Source organism: Onychostruthus taczanowskii, unplaced genomic scaffold, assembly GCF_017590055.1.
Source record: "Onychostruthus taczanowskii isolate IOZ18803 unplaced genomic scaffold, ASM1759005v1 scaffold74, whole genome shotgun sequence".
Taxonomy (NCBI): domain Eukaryota; kingdom Metazoa; phylum Chordata; class Aves; order Passeriformes; family Passeridae; genus Onychostruthus; species Onychostruthus taczanowskii.
Window position 1 is genome coordinate 1,824,451 of NW_024505229.1, and position 10,494 is coordinate 1,834,944.

Sequence of the window (10,494 nt, forward strand, 5' to 3'; positions counted from 1 at the left end):
CCGCCCATTTCTTGGCATTGAGCTGCGAGGAGAAGGAAAGGGGAGAGAGCGAGCGAGAGAAGGGAAAAAAAAAAGCTGTCTCACTCAAACTGGCCTTTCTCGGAAAAGGATCCTTCCCCGATGATTGTCCGGATAAGCGGAGCTAAATCCAGCCACTACTCAACAACAAAACCACTCTCTTCCACGGTGCGTCTCTCTTGCTGCCTTGGTACGAAATCAAACCTCACTCTTAATTTTGGTTGGTTTTTTTTTTTTTTTTTTTTCCGTGCGGTTGGGGTTTTTTTGCCTTTGATTTGAAATAACGTTTTGTTCCTCCACTTGCTCCGTTGCTTTGTTGTTGCTGTAACCTGCCTTCTCCCCGAAATCCCTTCCCGCCGAGTCCTCTGGCCCTTGGTGCTAAAACACCCGACTTTAATCAGTCTCCTAGAGAGGGATGTATAGCAGATAGGCAGGTCCCTACGTGCAGCATTTGGAGCAGAACTGGAGGGTGATTTCTCTCCCTGCCCTCGCCCCACCACCCGGGACGTCCCCAAGAGCCACCCGGAGCTGGGCGTTGTCGCCCGGGTGCCTCTTTAGTTCCCCACCGGGCACCACCGAAGGGGGAGAATGTGTCGAATCATGTCGGATTTGCAATTCAACATGGCAGCCGGAGCAAACGTGGTGGGAGACGCTGGGCACGGGCACTCCCGGCGGCGCCAGCGCAGGGTGGGGGCACGGCAAGAGCGGGTGCACAGACAGGGAGGACGAGAGGACAGCGGGGAGGACACCGGGGCGAGGTCAGAGCAGGAGGATAATTTTATTTCATTTCATTTGAAGGGGGTGAGTTCCACCAGGAGCGGTCTGGGAAGGAGGGAACTCAAGCCGCCTGGTTTTGTCAGCATTAACTGTTTAGAAGCTGGCTGGTTCCCCACGCTGGCACGGCGTGCCCGGGCAGGCACGGGGCTGGGAGATGCCCGGCAGCGGGGCGGGACGGGGCACTCCGGAGGTGGCTTTTCCTGGAGCCACGACGGCCTCGGGGCTGGGCCGGCTGCTGCTGGAGGAAGCCCTGCGAAGGCTCGGGATGTTCCCGGCTGCTGCTGGAGGAAGCCCTGCGAAGGCTCGGGATGTTCCCGGGCCGTGTGGCTCCTCCGGCCTCGTGCAGGTTCGCGCCTCGCACCGGGGCGAGGTTTGGCACGGCCGAGGCTCCGCAGGGTGGCCCAGCCCTACCCGAGCCCAGGGCTTGCCCCAGCGTGGGGGAATATGCCCTCTTTCTGTCAAACTTAATTTAGGCCTGGCTGGGACACAACAAAAGCAGCTTGTTTGCAGGGCAGGGTCCTCCTTCCTGGCTGCCGCGCACTCTGCAGGCGCTCGGAGCCATGAAAGCCACCCCTCCTCCTTCACCAAATTTTTCCTCCTCTTCCCCGCTGCCCAGCCTCCCTGCTCCTCCTCCTTTATCTGAAAAAAAACCCTTTTTCAGTCAGCGAGGCATGGCCCTACAGTAAAACCTTCAAACTGGCCCCAAAGCACCCAAATGCTGCGGCCCTTCTCTGCCTCCGTGACCCAGCAGCCTGCCCTGGCTCTATCAGCCCTGCTCTGGGGACATTCCCAAAACTGCCTTACCCACCAGGATGGTGACAGCCTCCCAGAGATGATATCCTGGGAATTTCACATCTTCCTGACCCCGCAGGGAGCTCTGTGGCCTCGTGCGCCCTGGTTTGGTGGCTGGGACGCTGAGGTCCAGTCCTGGACCTTGCTTGTGCTGTTTGCACAACACCCCACGGCTGGTCTGGCAGCTGGAATTCCCACGTTGTGGAGCTGGGGGCAGTCAGGCATTTGTGGGGTCTGATCCCCAAGATGTGCCAGGATGGTCTCTTCAGCAGAGCACGTGGACACAGTGGGTTACATCCAGACCCTTAATTCCAGTGAAAAGGCAGCACAAGTGTTTTACCCATCACTGCAGCTTTTCCCTTGCAGATTATTTATACAAAGAGGGGCTGGGGTGAAACCAGACCTTTCCCAATTTGCTCCCAATCCCTATTGCTTTCCTGCGAAAATCTGGTGGAGAACAAATATTAAAAAACCCCAAAACCCCACTGAAGCTCCTGCAAGCAGCCTGAGAGGAAAAAAAAGTCTGAACTCAAGCAAGGCTCTTCTGACGTGTCCTAAGCAAAACATCTGGCACCCCTGGAAGAGCCGTCCAGCCAAGGGACACAGCTGTTTTATTCCACAGCTCACAGCAAAACAGGGCTCGTGCTTCCAGAACATGGCTCAGCAGAAAGGGTGAATTCTTGAAAGGGGCAGTCAGATCCTTCTGCTGTTTATTGCCTCTGAAACCCCAGTTTGCTCCAGGCTGCTCTGGTGTGAGCTCTGCTCCATCTCCTGGCAGGAGACCAGGAGCTTTGCTCTGAGGCTGGAGCCTCGTTCAGCTGCTGTAACCCCCAGCAGGCAGCAGAGCCACTCTGGGTTTGCACAGACATTCCTCACAGCAGGATCAGGCCCCCAGGTTTGTCGAGGGTGGCTCTGGGTAATTTCCTTTCCTTAAAAAGACCAAGTTTGGCCAAGGCAGAGTTTGAATTGTGATTTCCTTTTTTCTTTTTCCTCTTTTTTTTTTTTTTCCTCTTTTTGTAATCCCCTACAACTCACAGCAAAATTTATATTGGTGAGAACTGCCTGATTTACAGCTGCAGAAAATGCTGAGCTCTGTGTCCCCACAGGCCAGACCTGAGGGGGAAAGGTTCCCCCATGCTGGACCATCCATGTAAGCAGCTTCACCACTCCAGGAACCACTTCTGCTGGGGAAAGAAGGGCTAAAAGGCAATGAGACTAATTTGACCTCTGTGGGCTCCACCCTCAGCCTTTCCACTAATTGTTCCAAGGGATTTGGGGGTACAAGTTCCATGAGATCCTTGCAGAAGCCCATCCAAGGGAGAGCTGATGCTGGCAGGGTCCATGAGGAACATGGTGTCCAAGCACAGCCAGACTGGATTCACCCTCTGTACCACCCCACAGCAGGGCCTCAGAAGAATCAATACCATTCATTTTTCCCCCTGCAGTGCTTTTCTCTCTCTGCCACCTTTCTCAGTTCCTAATTTCTCTCTAGCTTTTTCCTGTGGTACTGTTTTTTTATGTTGGAGTTGCTCGTAGCTACTGTTTAACTTTGGTGAGAATTGGCTGCTGTGAGAGGTGAGGCCTGGGAGGACACAGGAGGTGACCAGTTTGTTATTGCAGGGCTGCTCATGGGCACTGAGCTGTGCTGTCTGGCTCTGCAACTGGAAAGCCCACGAGACACGCAGGGTTTGGCATGCTAAGGCTGCTCTCCAGATAGTCCTGGCCACGGGAAATGTGAGAGAAGTATCCCAGCAAAGGACGCAACCAACTCTGTGTGAGGCCAGGCCTGGGCAGTTGGAGGGGTGGGGGCTGTTGTTGAGGTGATGGCAGCCAAATATCCCCCTGTTCTGGGAGGTGGCTGGGGGTGGCTTCACATGAACTTCTCCTCTCATTCCCACACCAGGGCTTTTCCCCCAGCAGTGTTTTTCTCCTCTGTGGTTGCTGCCAGCATCACCATCCTGCTGGGCTTGGGAGGCCCTGCCCAAGGGAGGTGGCCGCGGGTCCCTGGCTCCTGCAGGGCTGCGCAGGAGGTTTCTCCTCATCTGCAAGACCACAACAAACATTGTGCTTCTTCCTCCTGCTTTTCTCTCCTTCCTCCTCTTCCTCTTCCCCCCAGCTTGAGAGCTGTGCAGGGCAGCCACAGCCACCTTTATCTCAGTCTTAGGCCTGGTGTGGACTCACAGGATGGTCCATGGTGTGTTTTATTGCCAGGTGTGAAGACCTGAAGCAGCTTTGCAAGGCCTGGGAGCTTCTAGGGGTAACACCAAGAGTTCAGCTTCTCCCATCCTTCAGTCTGGGTTTGCCTGACACTGGGCATCAGCTCTGATGAGAGGAAGGGAGGTTGTGGGGCAGCACGTGGTGACACTGGGCATCAGCTCTGATGAGAGGAAGGGAGGTTGTGGGGCAGCGCATCGCATCCTGGCACATGAGCCAGAGTGAATCTGGATGGGGATCAGGCAGCAGGATGGGAGCAGGCACAAGGGCAGGAGCAGCCTAATTTGCTTGCATCAATTTTGACAACAGAAAGGTGAGCTCAGGCTGTAGTGGAGGCAGCCTGGGCATGCAAGGAGAGAAGGTGCCAAAATCCCAACTCAGAGCAACAAGTTGGGTTATAGAGTTTTCCTAGCAGGAAACCCCTCACAGAGACTCCACCAAAAGTCAGGGCAGCTGCTGATGCCAATGTGATTGATAGCTTCAGTGTCTGCACATTGCTCCCAGAGCTCCAGTTTGTGGGAGGAGGATTGGGCTGAGACCCTTGGAGCTGAGCAGCCCCACAGGGAGGACGCCTGGGACCATCCCCCCAGCTGCTGTGTGTTAGGAGCAATTTGCTGCCTCTGGAGAGAGCTGGGATGAATGCAGAGGGACATGGATAAAAGGAGGGCTTTGATCCTTCCTCCAAGGTGGCACTGCACAAAATCCAAGCAGGTATGAAACCCATCCACTTGGCATGTTTCAGTGGCCCAGATATAATACAGATGAGGTTTCCAACATCACCTCCCAATCCAGTCTGGCCAGTCATCCTACAGCGTGGTGGGGAATTGCTTCTGCTGCTTTAAATCCACAAAACTTCCTTCTCTCCTGTCCCCAACAGCCACGTGCTGTGAACACACACCAAACTCCACCCTAGGGGCGGCTGCATCTCAGCAGAGATGAGGAGACACACAGTAAGTGATGTGTCAAACCCAACAGTCTTTGTTGCTGACCTTGCTAACCCTGAAATCTTCCTGGCTCTTCAGAGTGGCAGCAGCAAAAGAAGAGCCTGGCAGCAAACTCACAGAGCAGGGAGAGCTGAGCTGGTGGAGCCTGGCTGTGCTGGAGCTGGCAGCCGGGATCTGAGCCGGGGCTGGGTCCAGCCGTGCCTGGGCACGGTAGGAGCTCCCATCTGGATCTCAGCTTTGCAGCGCCGGCCTCCCCTGCCCAGGGGATTAGCGGAGCTGCGGTTCCCAGGGCGGGGGAGGGACTAATGAACAGAGACAGGATAACGAAGCAGGTATGGGCTTCCTGTACTTTAGGGCTCAGGAGGAAATCCTGCAGCTGGTGAATCTGGATACGATTAGCGTCCATTTCTCCCTGTGTAATCACCCCATCTGTTCATCCTTGCGCATCAGCCGCGCACACCCCACTGCAGGCAGATGCCTCTGGGGCACTTCTCTCATCCCCCATTGCAGGGAGATGCCTCTGGGGCACTGTTCGCACCCCCCACTGCAGGCAGATGCCTCTGGGGCCCTGTTCTCATCCCCCACTGCAGCCAGATGCCTCTGGGGCACTTCTCTCATCCCCCATTGCAGGGAGATGCCTCTGGGGCACTGTTCGCACCCCCCACTGCAGGCAGATGCCTCTGGGGCCCTGTTCTCATCCCCCACTGCAGCCAGATGCCTCTGGGGCACTTCTCTCATCCCCCATTGCAGGGAGATGCCTCTGGGGCACTGTTCGCACCCCCCACTGCAGGCAGATGCCTCTGGGGCCCTGTTCTCATCCCCCACTGCAGCCAGATGCCTCTGGGGCACTTCTCTCATCCCCCATTGCAGGGAGATGCCTCTGGGGCACTGTTCTCATCCCTGCCTGCCACGGCCGCTCCAGCTGGGATGGGAACAAGGCTCGCTCTGAGCTGGGGCAGCCGTGGGGGAGCTGCAGCCAGCACGGCCACGATCCCAAAAAAAAGCACCCAGCCCTTTTTTTCCTCCCCTTGTCCTTTTTTTTTGCCACTGTGCTTAAGCCTCAAGGGGCGTTTTTGAGCCTGACGGGGCTTTCCGGAGCGGGTGGTGTCGGAGTTGATTTTTTGGGAGGCTCGTCCCGCAGGCACACGGCTCCCAGTGCAGGAATTCCTGCCAGCTCGCCTCTGTGCCAGCCTCCCTTGGCCTGGGGTGTCTCGTTGGGATGGAGCCTGGCATCCAGGAAAAGCCGCTGCTCTGGCAGGAGGGAGGGCGGCTGCTCCAAAGGGCTTGGAGCAGTTCAAAGGGATCTCTGTGACACACAGATAAGCTCAGCTTTCCAGGCTCTGCCTGCTCATCCCAGCTCAGCTTTGCCACAAGCAGGTAAAGGTGGATTATGTTTGGCTGCCTGGCTTCAAAGCCTCGTTTATCCCATGGGATGCTGAGTGCAGGACACACGGGCCCCTCATGGTCAGGGAGGGACTGAGCTCTGTGTCCTGCTCTGTGACAACACTGGGAAAGTTGATAGGTGCTGTGCAGGATCCTCAGGGCTCATTTCAGCTCCTTTTCCTTGGCAATTTTGTCCAACTATGCAAAAAACACAGCACCTCTGCAGTGGGTTACAAATGTCAGGTAATGCCAGCCTGGGCTGAAATGAAATCTGAAGAGGAGCTGGTGTGTGGATCAGGGGTTTTTATGGAGTGCAGTGGCTGAAGTTTGCATGGTCCTGTAGGGTCTTCTGAAAGGTCCAGCTTGGTGACAGAGTTGGGACGAAACTCAGGGTTACAATTGCCAGTCCTGGTGTCCTTACTGGTGGTCCCTGGAGTGTCCTGGGGATCTGTCACAAAGTGCTGTCCATGTGAAGATGAAGGTGGCCCCTACTCAGGGGAGCTCACATGCACAGCCCAGGCCTCCCCCTCGTGTGGTGTTCAGGGATCCAGGCACCTGAGCTCCTGCCAAAGTGTCATTACAGTCAGGAACAATCTCAGGAATGCAGCACAGGTTAAACATTTCATTTGCTTTCAAGGGCTACTTGTTGCTTCATCTCTAAAAGCAACCTGCCCTCAGACCCTGTTACATTGCTCTGGGCTGCTCTTTGGCTCTTAAATATTCTGATTTTTGTTTGGTTTGGAATGCACTGATTTACCATAAGGAATAAATGAAAATCAAAAGAAAACAGCAGTACTTGTTTGCATAGGCCCTACATTGTTCTGTGCTCTGCTGCTACTGAAATAGGAGTGACAAATCCCAATCCCTGGACAGAGGTTTTTTGGGTGGTGGCTGTGTGCAAACAAGGCTGGGGAAGATAAACAAGCAGAAAAAAAATGGGTTTAGGAAATGACAGTTGAGAATGGTCAATCAACTGATGGGTCAAAGCCAGCACAAGACCATCAATTAGCAAAGCCATATTGATATTGTTTCTCCAAAGCATTTTTGTATCCACAAAGAGGGCTGAGAGCTGGATCTGTGGTCAAACTTGGCTGCAGTTAGGAATCTGTACAGTTTCTGTGTTGCAAAGGGGGAGTTTTAGAAAGGATTCTGCCTGTAGAAAATATGTCCACAGTTCCAGAAGGGCTCAGCCAAAAGGGTGATGAAAATCTGTCTGTTGGTGTCATCGTCAGAACTGCTGGAGGTGGGAACATTTGCTAATCTTGCTTATTTTAGGGGCCCTGCTTTCGGAAGCAGTTCAGTTCTGAAAATGCAGCTCTGAAAACTCAGCTCTTCAGAGTCTCATACAATATATGCCTCAGACTAGACTAAAGAGGGATGAATTTTCAGACTGTAGGAGACTGTAGGTTCTTGCTTGCCTAATTATGATTTTCATCTTCTTTCAATTTGGTCTTTGCATTGTATAAATGTGACACAGAAGAAATAGCTGTGACATTGCCTGGTGTTTTCTGTTCCAGCTGGGGAGGAACCAGCTAAACCTGCAGGGTTTCAGAGCTTGCAGAGCTGGTGTGGAAGGAGAATTTAGTTTCACGTTTGGGAAACAAACTCAGATCCCTGAGTAATCTAAACTGTCACAATTTCTCTTCCTGCAGCGCCCCCAGGCCTGGGGACAGTGTCATTCTTAAGGGGTAACATTTGCACCCTGAGGCAGTGCAGGGTTGAGCAGGATTGTTGTATTCATACCAAACATCCAAACATAAATTCAAGGCAAACAGCCTTCATCAGCTCCAGTGGTTACATCTCTGTTGGAACCTTTCAGTAGTTAAAATCTCCACTATGGGTTTTGACTTCCCTGTTCAGTTGCCTCAACAGACACATTAGGTGCCTGAAGCTGCACAAAATGGCTTTTGGATGAGCTCAGGACTGGCCAAAGCCTAAACTGGTTTGGCTTGCAGGATTTGTGGCAGCTGCAGCTCCAAATCCAGCCTGGGATGGGTCCCAGTGATACGGGTAGAGAAGCCATCTCTCACTTCAGAGAGCTCTCTGCCACCATCCAGCTTCTGGAAGAGAGAGGAGAAGCTGCCCTGGGTGTGAGCAGAGCTCCAGAGCAGGGTGGGATGTGGGTCACAAACAGACTGCTGGACATGTACTAGAGAGGTCAGCAATGTTGTCAAAAACCCTGGCTTGGGGTTTTTCTGTGTTTCATGGGCCTGGAGTCCCAGAGCTCAGTCTGTGGTGTGGCAGCTTCATCTTCATCCGTGGTGGGAGCAGGAAAGAGCTTGGATGGACTCTGTCCTTTGTGCTTCCAGAGTGCCAACAGTATGAATAATGTATGTTCAATTCTTCTCTCCCTGGCTGGGGGCAAGGTGTCCCAGTTGATAAGAACTGGGAGCCCAGTCTTGTTAAAGCCAGCGTTAGACTTAGACCTCCATGAGATCCACTGCCTCAAGCAGTTCTATTGTTCAAAGCACATTTGGTTAATTAGTACATTAACTAATAACCTTCTCAGCATCCCAGGTAGGGAATATCTGTCTCCCAAAGGAGGAAACAGGCAAAGTGACTCACTAAGACTGGATGCAGAAGCTTAGCAATGCAGCTGTTAAGTCTGGGGTTTTTTGTCCCAAATGATTTTGTGTGACTGCTGCTGCCTTATGCACATAATTTTCCTGAGACAGAAATTGAGGAGTTTTAAAAACTCCCAAGAGAGTGGTCAGGCCCAGAGAGGGAAGGTACCCATGGACAAACCTGACAAGAACTGAATCCATCCAAATACTCAGAGGAGGCAATTTGCTTCACCCACATGCACCAACTAAGGAATAAAAACAAAACCACTTCTCATTTTCAAGGAAAGTTTTTCTCACCACCTTGGCTTTTCACTCACGTCTTCATCTACTCTAAATTTCATGAGCAAATGGCCAGTGTGGGGAGGAGAGAGCACACGAGGAATGGCAGTGGGGCTGTGTTTGTACAGGCTCACTGGGATGGGATCAGACCAGAGGGATAAGACCTGAAGGGATTCAGACAAACAGCCAGAGGGGACACTTTGATGCTGAGGAAGCCCTTCAACTCCAACACATGATGGTGAGCAGCTGATTTGCACAGCTTTGCAGCGTGGTTGGAAAAAGCCCTGAGCTGAAGCACAAGGGCAGAGTTCTTTGGCTTGCCAGACCCATGACAACACCACAGACCCTTCCTCATGAGCCCTGATCCCAATCAGAAAGGAGAAGCTTGTTCTCTCCACCCAGCTCTGACCTGAAGGCCCTCTGTGCTTTGCCTACTCTCAAATGACAACTCTCAGCTGCAAGGATGTGTGTGCAGAGGAATGAGAACCAACTCCTGCATGCAGGGATCCATCCCTGAGGAGGAGAATCTCACGGGGTTTAATTATGGGGCCATGTGCCTTAGCAGTCTGCTGGCCTCCAAGCAGCCCAGGCAGCCACAGCCCTGCTCAACACTGGAATGTCAAGGGAGTGCCTGGAATGAGGGACCTGGTGAGGTCACAGAAGCAGAGGGCACCAAAGCAAGGAGCCTGTCCTGTAGAAGGGACTCCTTTCATGACCACAGCTGAATCCACCACCAGTTTGCTGAGCCCACAGCAGCCCAGATTGGAGGCTACAAAAATATCCCTGTTCAGCAACTCCTCCCTTGTCCTTTGTGAAGCTCCAGCATTTTAATCATGTTCACACCTCCCTCTCCTGACACAAACCATCTCAGCTCCCTCCCAGGTCCACAAAACCTGTGCATTCCTGGTCTCATTCTCTTGCTGATGCATCAGACACTCTCCCCTCCATCAGTCTCCCAAATGTCCCTGTTTTTTATTCTCTGTATTCCCATCTTTCCCCCCCTGCACCCTCATTTGACTGAGATTTGTTGAATAACCAGCTAGTGCTGAGGGGCTACATGCAGCTCTGGGTGTGCTGTTGATAGACTGAGCAACCCCAGGCCCTTGCATGTCCCCAGTTCTGTATTTCTCCATCTCAGGACCAACAGGAAGGTGCTGCTGGTGTAGGGGCCCCATTACTGGGAAAGGCAAAGTACCCCAGATGTGTCTGGTAAATGTGTCTCATCCTGCTCTGTTAATTTTCACTCGGAATAAGTGTAAAAACAGAGTTCCTCAGGTTGTTGGGGGTTTCTAGAAGAGAATTTTGGGTGCCAGAGCAGCTGAAATTGATTTTCATTCTTAGCTTCAGCCTGACATGCTGCATGTGGCCATTCTTGATCTGCTCCTGTGCACATCTAGAGCCCTTTGATCATCATTCTCCAACCTGTCGTGCTGGTTTTCCTGGAAGAGTATGCAAGAAATGCACTATTCTCTCCATGCACAGGTGTTTTCAAGCAAGCCTTGTCTTCTCAAAGCCTGGTAAAA